The 14,397-nt window shown below is 46.0% G+C and overlaps 1 protein-coding gene across 2 annotated transcripts in view; it reads left to right on the plus strand.

The window, feature by feature from the left end:
* Positions 1–1,280: 1,280 nt before the first annotated feature.
* Positions 1,281–14,397, plus strand: part of FAM222B (family with sequence similarity 222 member B) — an 89,819-nt gene continuing 76,702 nt past the window's right edge. The window contains exons 1-2 of one of the 2 annotated variants that reach the window (XM_053570415.1): positions 1,281–1,398; positions 11,656–11,780. The gene's annotated coding sequence lies outside the window, so the exon portion shown is untranslated. The remainder of the gene's footprint in view (positions 1,399–11,655; positions 11,781–14,397) is intronic. The other variant, XM_053570414.1, reaches the window with a different exon arrangement.

Raw genomic sequence — 14,397 nt, forward strand, 5'->3', positions numbered from 1 at the left:
CTGGATTTGAACCTGCCACCCTCGGCATATGGGGCCGGCGCCCTACTCACTGAGCCACAGGCGCCGCCTACGCCGCCCTTTTTTCTTTCTTTTGACTTACATTATATCTTGGTCCCTATCTGTCCAAACTTTGTAAAGAGACCAGGGCTGGAGGTGAAATGGGAAAAAAAGCCATGGTGATGAGGACAGTTTAGTCCTCCTAAAGAGAGGAAGAGAATTTACTTTCTCTTCCCTTTGGATGCTGTGCACTGCCTGCATTCAAGTCTGTTTTGTTAAATTCCCAGGACTCAACTGAATTTAGTCTTTTGTTGATCTTTCCCAAATCAGCATAGTGGTCTAGGGGCTGATAGTTAGGCCTCAGTAGGTTAAAGGTCTAGTTTTTGTTGACCAGTTGTACAGTGCCAGGTTCCACAGTGAAAGCTGGAAAGCAAGGGGATATTCACCTGCAAATTCCTTGATGGCACACATGAAGTGGCTAGAACTTTTTTTTTTTTTTTTTTTAGAGACAGAGTCTCACTTTATGGCCCTCGGTAGAGTGCCGTGGCCTCACACAGCTCACAGCAACCTCCAACTCCTGGGCTTAAGCGATTCTCTTGCCTCAGCCTCCCGAGTAGCTGGGACTACAGGCGCCCGCCACAACGCCCGGCTATTTTTTGGCTGCAGTTTGGCCAGGGCTGGGTTTGAACCCGCCACCCTCCGTGTATGGGGCCGGCGCCCCACGGACTGAGCCACAGGCGCCGCCCTAGAACATTTTTGTCAAATAAACAGCACGTGCGTGATAAACATACTTAGCTGTGTCTCAATACCTTGTAGGTGAGGTCATCTCTTTTAACTAGATTCCCAGGACTTCTCAACATCTCATGGCTAGTAGGGTATTCTGGGGTGTGAGAGTTGCCTCTTATATAATTACCATCAATGCATGTTAGACGTGATTATCTTCTTGAAATAAACTCAAATTTACTATCAGTTGTCACCTCAGAGCACCTGAATTCAGACCTTTAAATGCATGCAGGATCCGAATCCTAGAAGTGTCAAGTCTATGGTCCCTTAGGGGAACCGCAGCCCAAGGGTTTGGTAACCTAGGCAAGGTACTCCAGAGGCTTCAAAGCCAGGGGCAGCCGCCAAATTCTCCAACCCTACCAGGTCCTTAAGGCCAGCGCCCACGTCCACCTGTGACCCAAGCATCCTGGCCGTCAGGCACTGAAGAAGACGCCCCCGGCAGCAGATGCGCAGGCGCGTATGGTCCAAAAGGGCCCCAGCGCTCCAGGCTGCGCAGGCGCAGGAGTGGCTCCGGCTAGTCCCGACGGCTGCGGAGGTGACTGAGGGGCCGGGGCGTAGGGCAGCGGTGGCGGCAGGCGGCAACCGAGCAACCATGAGGTCCGGGCCCAGTCACCGACAGTGAGTGGTGGTGGAAGGGGAGTGGGCAGCAGGGGAGGAAGGAAGGAGGTACTGGCGGAAGGATACCGTGACTTTTTTTGGGGGGGGGGTACGCTTTGCTTGTCGGAGGCGGAGGGGCGTGAGGGAGGTAGTTTGTGGTGCTGATGGGAGAATTTGTGGAAGCGGTGGCTGGATTGTCGGCTTCAGAGCTGGACTGCTTGGTGGAGTGAAGGGATTTCGCGCTGTGGAATGAAAGAGCCCACGTCAGGGCCAGCTCCGCGCTCCTCCATTTGTCATCATCCCTTCCCCCAAGAGCTTTTGGTCGTCTCTTCTTTTCCGCTTCTTTCTGAGAATGATTGCGGGGGGAGGGTTAGTGGAGGATGAAAGCTCTGCTGGAGCTGAAGGAGCCAACTCAGAACCAGGCGGGGAGGGTCGGTCATCCGGAGTAATAGATTATACTGTGGGTAGAGGATAGGAGTCGGGAGCTCTCTGTTTTAATCTGAGAGGGGTCTACGGAGAAGAACTGGGGGCTTAGAGTCAGGCTCAAAACCAAGTCAACCACTGATAAAACTGATAAATAACCTTGGGCAGGTCTTGCTTAACCTTTCTGAACCTCAGGAAGATGTGCTTCAGACGGGCTATTGCAAGCGTCATGTATGTAATTGAGATTGCTTATGAAATTTGTAAATTGTAGGTACTATGTCAATGTTAATATATTGCCATCAATATTACTGGATTTTAGACCCTACTGTTATTAATGGAATGACTGATTTCTCCGTCAAGGCGAAGCATATTGTTTGTAAATCCCCAACAGACACATATGTGCTTTCTACATGGCACAGCAGATCATGTGCAGAAATAGCTGTTTGTTCTATAATGTGACAAATTAGCCATTAGATTTGTTTAGGAAAAATGTCATACTGTATGGTGTTTTTACAAATGGCGTGCAGCTCCTCGCCCAAGAGCAAGGGAATGGAGAATGGAGGGCCAATGTGTTAGATGCTTTCTGAATATAGATCAGGCATCCTCAAACTTTTTAAACAGGGGGCCAATTCACTATCCCTCAGACCGTTGGAGGGCTGGACTGTAGTTTAAAACAAAAAATTATGAACAAATTCCTATGCACACTGCACATATCTTATTTTGAAGTAAAAAACAAAACGGGAACAAATACAATTCACACCTCTTCATGTGGCCCACGGCCGCAGTTTGCAGACGCCTGATATAGATCATTAAGGTTCCCTTGTAACAGTCGGCACTAAGGTGCTTTATTGTAAGTTGAGAAAACTAGTTTGAGGCATGCTGAAAGGGCTGCTCAGTGAGAAGTGTGCAGATATATATTTGTTATTTTTATTTATTTATTTAATATGGGCAAGAAGCTTCTCTGGGATCCCCAGGAGCCACCTTCCAGGAACTCCCAAGTGTTCAGCTCTCTGCAAGCTCCAATTTGTTACTTATTTATTTATTTTTATTTTATTTTATTTTTTTTGCAGTTTTTGGCCGGGGTTGGGTTTGAACCCACCACCTCCAGTATATGGGGCTGGCGCCCTACTCCTTTGAGCCACAGGCGCCACCCTGTTTATTTATTTTTGAGACAGAGTCCCAGTTTATTGCTCTTGGTGGAGTGTTAAGGTGTCATAGCTCACAGCAACCTCAATCTCTTGGACTCAAGTGATCCCTTGCCTCAGCCTCCCAAGTAGCTGGGACTACAGACGCCTGCCACAATGCCTGGGCAATGCCTGGGTGGGTGTCTCACTTTGGTTCAGACAATCCACCTGCCTCGGCCTCCCAGAGTGCTGGGATTACAGGTGTAATCCACTGCCCACACTCCAGCCATCTTTTTTTTTTTTTTTTTTTTGAGATAGAGCCTCACTTTGTCACCCTTGGTAGAATGCAGTGGAGTCATATCATAGCTCACAGCAACCTCAAACTCTCGGGCTCAGGCTATTCTCTTGTCTCAGCCTCCCAAGTAGCAGGGACTACAGGTGCCTGCCACAATGCCTGGCTATTTTTTTTTTTTTTTTGTAGAGACAGAGTTTCACTTTATTGCCCTCGGTAGAGTGCCGTGGCATCACACAGCTCACAGCAACCTCCAACTCCTGGGCTTAGGTGATTCTCCTGCCTCAGCCTCCCGAGTAGCTGGGATTACAGGCGCCCGCTACAACGCCCGGCTATTTTTTTGTTGCTGTTTGGCCGGGGCTGGGTTTGAACCCGCCACCCTTGGCATATGGGGCCGGCGCCCTGCTCACTGAGCCGCAGGCGCCGCCCCCTGGCTGTTTTTTTTTTTTTTTTAGAGAGACGGTCTTGCTCTGGTTCAGGCTGGTCTTGAACCTCTGAGCTCAGGCAGTCCATCCGCTTCAGCCTGCCAAGTGCTGTGATTACAGGCTTGAGCCACTGCACCCAGCTGGCCCAGCCATCTTATTTTATTTTTAATAACTGGACATTTATTTTCAATGTTGGTAATGCATTTTTCCCTCTGTTGGAAATTTCCATTAGTTCAGACAGGTTCATAATTGCCACCTGTGTTAAGTAAAATAATGGAGGTTTGTTCAGCTGTAATGAGAATTTCCTGTCATTCTCTCTTATTCTCTTATATGTGGTTACTTTTATGTATTAGATGACAGTTACCAAATGAGGACTTCCCCTGGGAGAAAGAAAGGGATTGGCCAGCATTTTGATTGCCTTTTGTATGAAAGACTTTCTAATGTGGAAGATGAACTTTAAGGATGTGAGGACTTCCCCGGAATCCCTGACATAGCAGGGACTAAAAAAAAAAAAAGCAGGAGGAATAAGGTTGATAAGCTCATTTTTATTCTGATTAAATGAATCATTTTTTCCCTAAGCATGTCATGCCTTGGAATATTTTTTTTAAATGTTCTATTTAAAAACTAAATTATTGGGCAAGACATGACTGCAAGAGGGACTTTACCTAACAATTGCAATCAGTGTAACTGGCTTATTGTACCCTCAATGAATCCCCAACAATAAAAAAAAAAAACAAAAAAAAACTAAATTATTGTGTTTTTATCCCTCTCTTTTTTACTGAGGATACTTGCTTAGAAACAGAATTTTTTTTTTTTTTTTTTTTGTGGTTTTTGGCCGGGGCTGGGTTTGAACCCGCCACCTCCGGCATATGGGATCGGCGCCCTACTCCTTGAGCCACAGGCGCCGCCCAGAATATATATTTTTTTTTTTGTCTTTTTCTTTCTTTATTTCTTTTTTTTTTTTAATCAGATAAAGTTTCACTCTGTTGCCCAGGCTGGAGTGCTCTAAGGTAGCCTAGCTCTCAGCAACCTCAAACCCCTGGGCTCAAGGGATCCTTCTGCGTCAGCCTCCTGAATAGCTGGGACTACACGTATCCAGCACAATGCCCAATTAACTTTTTTTTTTTTATTAAATCATAGCTGTGTACATTGATATGGCCAATTAACTTTTTTATTTTTAGTAGAGATGGCATGAGCCACCCAGCCTGGCCACATGAAGTGTTTGCTAAGTGGAAAAATGGTAACAAATAATCATGAATCATGATTATTGGGTCTCTAGTTTACTTAGGTTGGTCTTGAACTCCTGACCTCAAGTGATCCTCTTGCCTTGGCTTCCCAGAGTGCTAGGATTTTTTCTTCTTCTTTTTTTTTTTTTTTGAGACAGAGTCTCACTCTTGTCGCCTTGTTTAGAGTGCAGCGGTGTCATAGCTCACAGCAACCTCAACCTTTGGGGGTTGAGTAATCCTTTTGCCTCAGTCTCCTGAGTAGCTGGGACTATAGGCAGAACATTTGTTTCTTTTCTTTTTTTTGAGACAGAGTCTCAAGTCGTTGCCCCGGGTAGAGTGCTGTGGTGTCATAGCTCACAGAGACTTCAAACTCTTGGGCTTAAGTGATTCTCTTGCCTCAGCCTCCCAAGTAGTTGGGACTACAGGCACCCACCACAACGCCTGGCTATTTTTTGGTTATAGTTGTCATTGTTGTTTGGCAGGCTCGGGCTGGATTTGAACCCACCAGCTCTGGTGTATGTGGCTGGCACCCTAGCCGCTGAGCTACAGGTGCCGAACCTATAAAAGCACTTTTGATTTTGCTACCCATTCCCTAAGTGAAATTGCTTTTGTAATATTTTCACAGCATCTATTTATTCCTTTTTTTTTTTTTTTTTGCAGTTTCTGTCTCGGGCTGGGTTTGAACCTATCACCTCCGGCATATGGGACTGGCGCCCTACCCCTTTGAGCCACAGGTGCCACCCCACAGCATCTATTTAATAACAAATAGACATAGGTTAGTCCTACAGTAAATGTAGGACTGTAATTGTATGTTAGTCTTGATGTTTGGAAGGTAAATAATTTAAGAATACCTAAGGTTCAGAGTATCCTCCCTACGACTGAACAGGGTTTGCTTACTAGTGTTTAGTTCAGTAGTTAGCCTAGAGTTATTCCTCATTAAATTTTTTGTTTGTTTGTTTTTGTTTTTGGGACAGAGTCTTACTTTTTTTTTTTTTTTTTTTTTTTTTTTTGTGTTTTTTTTGGCCGGGGCTGGGTTTGAACCCACCACCTCCGGCATGTGGGACTGGCGCCCTACTCCTTGAGCCACAGGCGCCACCCAGAGTCTTACTCTTATGCCCCATTCTAGAGTGCCAGGGTGTCAGCCTAGCTCACCACAACCCGATTCAAGCAATTCTCCTCCCTTAGCCTCCCGAGTAGCTGGGACTACCGGCACCCGCCACAAAACCCAGCTATTTTTAGTAGTTTTTGCTCTTGCACAGGTGGTCTCCAACTCCTGAGCTTGAGGTATACTCCTGCCTTGGCCTCTTAAGAGTGCTAGGATTGGGCGGCGCCTGTGGCTCAGTCGGTAAGGCGCCAGCCCCATATACCGAGGGTGACGGGTTCAAACCCGGCCCCGGCCAAACTGCAACCAAAAAATAGCCGGACGTTGTGGCGGGCGCCTGTAGTCCCAGCTACTCGGGAGGCTGAGGCAAGAGAATCGCTTAAGCCCAGGAGTTGGAGGTTGCTGTGAGCTGTGTGAGGCCACGGCACTCTACCGAGGGCCATAAAAGTGAGACCCTGTCTCTACAAAAAAAAAAAAAAAAAGTGCTAGGATTACAGGCATGAGCCACCCAGCCTGGCCACATGATGTGTTTGCTAAATGGAAAAATGGTAACAAATAATCATGAATCATAAAGAGCAACATGGGTTTAAATTTTCTTCAGCATTACTGTGTGTCTTTGAACAAGCTTATCTAGTGTGTCTGTGCTTCAGTTTCCTCATCTCTAAAATGAAGAAAATAATTATACTTCATGGCGTTGTTGTGAGGGTTAAAAGTACTAATACACAGGGCCAGGTGAGATGGCTCATGCCTGTAATCCCAGCATTCTGGGAGGCTAAGGTGGGTGGATTGACTGAGCTCCCAGGTTCAAGACCAGTGTGAGGCAGAGTGAGACCTCGTCTGAAAAAATAGCTGGCCGTTGTGGTAGGTGCCTGTAGTCCCAGATACTTGGGAGGCTGAGGCAAGAGTTTGAGGTTGCTGTGAGCTATGACCCCATGGCACTCTACTGATTGCGACAAAGTGAGTCTCTGCATAAAAAAAAAAAAAAGGTATTGGGCGGCGGCTGTGGCTCAGTCGGTAAGGCACCGGCCCCATATACCGAGGGAGGCGGGTTCAAACCCGGCCCTGGCTGAACTGCAACCAAAAAATAGCTGGGCATTGTGGCGAGTGCCTGTAGTCCCAGCTACTCGGGAGGCTGAGGCAAGAGAATTGCTTAAGCCCAGGAGTTGGAGGTTGCTGTGAGCTGTGTGATCCCACGCACTCTACCGAGGGCCATAAAGTGAGACTCTGTCTCTACCAAAAAAAAAAAAAAAAAGGTATTAATATATGTAATGTGTTTAGATAGTACCTAGTACTTGATGTATTTTAATTATTAATACTAGTTGTTATTCAGTATCCACTCTTTTGTGCCCAAATCGGTTTTTTGTTTGTTTGTTTTGAGACAATGCCTGGCTATTTTTAGGCACAGGAGGTCTCACTCTTGCTCTTGCTCAGGCTGGTCTTGAACCTGTGAGCTCAGGCAATCCACCCACCTCGGCCTCCCAGAGTGCTAGGATTACAGGTGTGAACCTTTTTGTTTTTGTTTTGTATTTTTTTTGTGTGTGTGTGTGGTTTTTTTTTTTGGCCGGGGCTGGGTTTGAACCCGCCACCTCTGGCATATGGGACCGGTGCCCTACTTCTTGAGCCACAGGCGCCACCCTTGTTTTGTATTTTTGAGGCAGTCTTAGTCTTTTGCCTTGGGTAGAGTGCTATGCCATCATCATTCATCATAGCTTAGAGCTGTGATTCTCAACCTTCCTAATGCCTTTAATACAGTTCCTGTGGTCACGACTCACAGGTTGAGAACTGCTGACTTAGAGCAACCTGAAACTCTTGGGCTTGAGCAATCCTCTTGTCTCAGCCTCCCAAATAGGTAGGACTTCAGGCACCTGCCACCAGCCACCAGTCCCAGCTAGTTTTTTTTCTTTTTTTTTGTGATTTTTGGCCGGGTCTGGGTTTGAACCCGCCACCTCTGGCATGTGGGACCGGCGCCCTACTCCTTGAGCCACAGGCGCCACCCCCTAGCTAGTTTTTTTTTATTTTTAGTAGAGACAAGGTCTGGCTCTTGCTCTGATCTTTCCTGAGGTGTAGGGATCCACCCGCCTTTGGTTCCCAGAGTGCTACAATTACAGTCGTGAGCTACTGTGCCTAGCCCTGTTTTTTTTTTTTTGAGACAGAGCCTCAAGCTGTCACCCTGGTTAGAGTGCGGTGGCATCACAGTTCACAGCAACTTCCAACTCTTGGCCTCAAGCAATTCTCCTGCCTCCGCCTCCCAAGTAGCTGGGATTACAGGCGCCTGTCACAGTGCCCTGTAATGTCACAATGCTATTTTTTGGTTTCAGGCATCATTATTGTTTTGGCACGCTCAGGCTGGATTCGAACCCTCCAGCTCAGATGTATGTGGCTGGTGCCTTAGCTGCTTGAGCCACAGGCGCTGAGCCCCTGCTTTTGTTTTGTTTTGAGCCAAGGTCTTTGTTATCTAGGCCAGAGGGCGGTGGTGTCATCATAGCTCACTGCAACCTCAAACTCCTGGACTTTCCTGCCTCAACCTTAAGGCTCCATTGTAGCTGGGACTACAGGCCAGTGTCACTTTGTCCAGCTAATTTTTCTTTCTTTCTTCCTTTTTCCTTTCCTTTCCCTTCCCCTCCCCTCCCCTCCCCTCCCTTCCCCTCCCCTCCCCTCCCTTCCCCTCCCCTCCCTTCCCTTCCTTTGACATAGTCTTACTTTGTCGCCCTGTAGTAGAGTGCTATGGCTTCATAGCTCACAGCAAACTCCAGCTCTTGAGCTTAGGTGATTCTCTTGCCTCAGCCTCCTGAGTAGCAGGCGCTCATCACAATGCCTGGCTATTTTTTTGTTGCAGTTTTGGCTGGGGCTGGGTTCAAACCTGCCACCCTCGGTATATGGGGCAGGTGCTGCCCCCAGCTAATTTTTCTATATATATTTTTTTAGGGAGAGTCTCAAGCTGTCACCCTTGGTGCAGTACCATGGTGTCACAGTGGGCAACCTCAAACTCTTGGGCTTAAGCAATTCTCTTGCCTCAGCCTCCCAAGTAGCTGGGACTACAAGCGCCTGCCATACCGCTTGGCTATTTTGTTGTTGCAGTTGTCATTTTTTTTTGTTTGTTTGTTTTGTTTTTTGAGACAGAGCCTTAAGCTGTTGCCCTGGGTAGAGTGCTGTGGCATCACAGCTCACGGCAACCTCCAACTCCTGGGCTCAAGCTATTCTCCTGCCTCTGCCTCCCAAGTAGCTGGGACTACAGGCACCCACCACAACACCTGGCTATATTTTTTGGTTGCAACCATCATTGCTGTTTGGCAGGCCCAGGCTGGATTCGAACCCACCAGCTCAGGTGTATCTGGCTGGCGCCATAGCCTCTTGAGCTAGAGGTGCCAAGCCACAGTTGTCATTGTTGTTTGAACCCGCCAGACTCGGTGTATGTGGCCAGTGCCCTACTCACTGAGCTATGGGCGCTACCCTCTACTTTTTTTTTTTTTAGATTTAGGTCTTGCTCTGGCTCGGGCTGATCTCAACTCCTGGTATTGGCCTCCCAGGGTGCTGGGATTGTAAGCATGAACCATTTTGCCCAGCCCAGAATTACTTTATATACTACTAAGGAAGAAGAAATGCTAATCAGACTGGCATATCATCAGTTGTAAGGTGTATTCTGTTTTCAGAGATGTTAAAATGTGAAAAAAATAAAAGTGACTCAGAATTGATTAAGAACGGTAAGAGGTCGGGCAGTGCCTGTGGCTCAATGGAGTAGGGCACCGGCCCCATATGCTGGAGGTGGTGGGTTCAAAGCCAGCCCCAGCCAAAAACTGCAAAAAAAAAAAAAAAGTACAGTAAGAGGTCTATTAGAGGAGAGGTATAACTTATGAGATTTGATAGAAGGCTGGATGAAGGTATCATTAGTAAAGGGATCTACATTGGTAGGAGGAAGATAAGGCATTCAAAGCACATGTTGAAGTCTGAAAATGGGAAGGGTGTGGGCATTTTTTGTGTTTCTTTTTTTTTTCTTTCTTTCTTTTTTTTTTTTTTGAGACAGAGCCTCAAGCTGTTGCCCTGGGTAGAGTGCTGTGGCATCACAGCTCACAGCAACCTCCAACTCCTGGGCTCAAGTGATTCTCTTGCCTCCGCCTCCCAAGTAGCTGTGACTACAGGTACCTGCCACAATGCCCGGCTATTTTTTGGTTGCAACCATCATTGTTGTTTGGCAGGCCCGGGCTGGATTCAAACCCACCAGCTCAGGTGTATTTGGCTGGCGCCTTAGCCACTTGAGCCACAGGCGCCTAGCCTTTCTTTTTTTTTTTTTAAGAGACAGAGTCACACCCTGTTGCCCTCAGTAGAGGGCTGTGGCGTCACAGCTCACAGCAACCATCAGCTCTTAGGCTTAGGCTAGTCTCTTGCCTATGCCTCCCACATAGCTGAGGCAAGTCTCACTTTGTCAAATTTCGGTAGAGTACAGTGGCATCATAGCTCAAAGCAACCTTTAGCTCTTGGGCTCAAGTGATTCTCTTGCCTAAGCCTCTCAAGTAACTGAGACTACAGGCGCTCGCCACAAGACCCAGCTATTTTTAGAGACCGGGTTTTGTTCTTGTTCAGGGCTAATCTACCTACCTCGACCTCCCAGAGAGCTAGGATTACAGGCAGGAGCCACTGTGCCTAGCCTGGTATTACTCTTAAGTAGAACTAAGGATATTCATTTATACTTAAATGAAAGCATATGTAGTTTTGTAAAAAAAAAATTTTTATTTTTTGAGTCGGAGTCTCACTATGTTGCTCTCGGTAGAGTGCCATGGCATCACAGCTCATAGCAACTCCAACTCTTGGGCTTAAGCGATTCTCTTGCCTCAGCCTCCCAAGTAGCTGGGACTACAGGTGCCCACCACAATGCCTGGCTATTTTTTGGTTGTAGTTGTTTGGCAAGCCTGGGGCCGCGTTCGAATCTTCCAGCTTTGGTGTATGTGGCTGGCGCCCTAACTGCTGAGCTGTGGGCACTGAGCCTAGTTTTGTAAAATTTTGATAAAAGGAACTTGGTGTACCTATCAGTTGTACACCTTCCTTTCTTTTCTCAGTGGTTTATGGGTCTTAGAAAAACTGCCTTAACATTGGTTATAAACAGGGAAAAAGAGTGAATCTCTTTCACAGATTCTATCTGAATCTTCAAGTTTGAAACTAATTTTTGTGAACCGGAACACCTCTAGAGATTTGGTATGAAGAATACAGGATATTTTTGAACAAGTGGTGCCAGGTTTGTTCAGAGTTGAGATTGGGAATTCAAGCCACATAACTCTGTCTAGTCATTTGCTACGCTAGACCTTTTTCAGCAGTCATATAGGAACTGAAAACAATGACATAAATATACCTGATCATAAATGAAATATGCTGTTGTTGCTTTTTGGAGTAATAGTTGGTATAATTTAGGTGCTTTTTTTTTTTTGTGAGACAGAGTCTCACTTGGTCACTCTTGGTAGAGTGCCATGGCATCATAGCAACTTCTAAGCCTTGGGCTCAAAGGTTTCTCTTACCTTGGCCTCCCTGGTAGCTGGGAGTACAGGTGCTTGCACAACACGCCTGGCTATTTTTTTTTTTGTGGTTTTTGGCCAGGGCTGGGTTTGAACCCGCCACCTCCGGCATATGGGACCAGCGCCCTACTCCTTGAGCCACAGGCGCCACCCTTTTTTTTTTGTTTGTTTGTTTGTTTTAGCAGGCTTGGGCCAGGATCAAACCCACCAGCCCTGGAGCATGTGGCTGGCGCTCTAACCACTGAACTACAGGCACCCAGCCCTGAGGTATTCTTAAATATTCCTGGAAGTTGTATATTTCAGATTTTAGGTGAGTATGGATTTTCAGATTTGGGAAATTATTGAGAATATTGGCTGGGATTTTAAGGCAGTTGGACTAGGAATATTTTATTAATAGCATTTCCCCCCCTGCTTGTCATCAACCTCTTCTCTCTGCTATTGCTTTCTTCTGAGAGGCAATTTGAGATATTTGCCAGTGTTTCTGGATCTTGTCTGTGCTCTCCTCTTATTTTTCTACAACTACTCTGCTCTTTCATCAGATCTCAAATTTCTAAATAAAAGACATATTTAGATAAAAGTAAGATTATTCCCCTCAGTAGGGGATTATTGGGTGTCTGGTTAAGCTCCTGGGTCTCAACCAAATATTTGCTGCTTCTTAGTATATTATTAATCTAGTTGATTTCTAGTCCTTTAATATTATTCTCCTCCAACCTTTAGCTATCAAGTGGAAATTATCTTGACTTCTTTCTTCCACATGTACAAAGTTTAGGTATCAATAATCATGTTACCTTTTCCTTCTTTTGCTGTATGCTACTCTGTGACCTTGTCCTATCAGTATTATCTGAATCTTTAATCATTCTGTGTCTATTATCTCTTTTCCTCAACTCTCCTCCCCACCCTACCTCCAGCTATGGCCAAGTTCCTTGCCTCTTCATAAAAGTAGTTGTCTCTATTCTGTTCTCACAACCTGTTTTTTTCTGTCAGATGTCATATTTTTGTTTTGTCCCTACCACTTCACTGAAATTGCTCTGTGACCTAATTGGTAAACCCAGATGACACTTTTCAGTCCTTTGCTTATTTTTGGCTTCTTTAAACTGTTTTTTTCTCTGACCTCCTATTCCTTCTTAGTCTTCTTCATAGTCTCATAGTCTCCTTTTACCCAGTCCCCAAATGTTGTGTTCCTAAGGATTCTGTCTTTTTTGTTGTTGTTGGTTTTTTTTTTTTTTTTTGAGACAGAGTCTCACTTTTGCCCTTGGTTAGACTACTGTGATGTCATATCTCACAGTAACCTCAAAATCCTGGGCACAAGTGATGCTTCTTGCCTCAGCCTCCCAAGCAGCTCGGATTGCAGGTATCTGCCACAACACCCAGCTATTTTTAGAGCCAGGGGTCTTGCTCTTGCTCAGGCTGGTCTACAAACTCCTGGGCTCAAGCATTTCACCTGCCTGGGCCTCCCAGAGTGTTTGGATTACAGGCCTGAACCATTGCTCTCAGCCCAAGGATTCAGTACTTAACCTTCTCTTTTTATTTTATTATTATTTATTTATTATTATTTTTATTATTTTTGAGACAATCTCACTTTGTTGCCCTTGGTACAGTGCCACGGTGTCATAGCTCACAGCAACCTCCAACTCTTGGGCTTAAGTGATTGTCTTACCTCAGCCTCCCGAGTAGCTGGGACTACAGGTGCCTGCCACAATGCCCGACTATTTTTTAGAGAGGGAGTTTCGCCTTTGGTCGGGCTGGTCTCAAACCCATGAGTTTAGGTAATCCACCTGCCTTGGCCTCCCAGAGTGCTAGGATTGCAGGCATGAGCCACTGTGCTGGACCCTCTTTTTATTTTAAAATTCTTTTTTTTTTTTTTTTTGCAGTTTTTTGGCCGGGGCTGGGTTTGAACTGGCCACCTCTGGCATATGGGGCCGGCGCCCTACTCCTCTGAGCCACAGGCGCCGCCCTATTTTAAAATTCTTTGTAGGTGATGTAATTCACTACACAAATCCACACATACATCCTTCATATCTCTCTGTTTAATTCAGATCTCTTTCTCCAAAACCAAGTTGGACATCTCATAGGAACCTCAGAAGTCATTATGTTTCTCACGAAATCTCTAAATTTTCTAAATTCCCTATCTGATTGAATAGTATCAATAGCCATATAGTTGCCTAAGTTGAAAATTTGGATTTGACCTTGATTCCTCTTTTGTTTCTTATCAGATGTATATGATTGATCCTAGGTTTTTGTTTTTATTTACTTATTTATTTATTTATTTATTTTTTGCCAGGGCTGGGTTTGAACCCACCACCTCCGGTATATGGGGCCAGCGTCCTACTCCTTGAGCCACAGGAGCTGCCCCTATTTATTTGTTTTTAAAGACAGTTTTACTTTGTTGCCCTCGGTAGAGTGCCGTGGCATCACAGCTCACAGCAACCTCCAGCTCTTGGGCTTAGGCAATTCTCTTGCCTCAGTCTCCTGAGTAGCTGGGACTACAGGCGCCTACCAGAACGCCTGGCTATTTTTTGGTTGTAGTTTGGCTGGGGCTGGGTTCGAACCTGCCAATGTTGGTATATGGGGCCGGTGCCCTATTCACTGACCCACAGATGCCACACTATTTTATTTTTTTGAGCCTGTTGCCTAGGCTAGAGTGTCCTGGTGTTAGCCTTGCTTACCACAACCTCAAACTCCTGGGGTCACTTGATCCTCCTGCCTCAGCCTCCCAAGTAACTGGGACTTAAGGCACACTCAACGCCTGGCTAATTTTTTTATGTTTTATTTTTTTAGTAGAGACAGCATCTCACTCTTGCTTAGGCTGGTCTCGAACCCTTAAGCTTGAGGGCTTGTCTTGCCTCAGCCTCTGAGAGTGCTAACCACACCTAGCCAGTATGTTTCAAGTCTATCTATCACACTGCCATGTGTGACTACTTATGCCC

The sequence above is a fragment of the Nycticebus coucang genome, chromosome 18 (assembly GCF_027406575.1).
Source record: "Nycticebus coucang isolate mNycCou1 chromosome 18, mNycCou1.pri, whole genome shotgun sequence".
In the NCBI taxonomy this organism is placed as follows: Eukaryota; Metazoa; Chordata; class Mammalia; order Primates; family Lorisidae; genus Nycticebus; species Nycticebus coucang.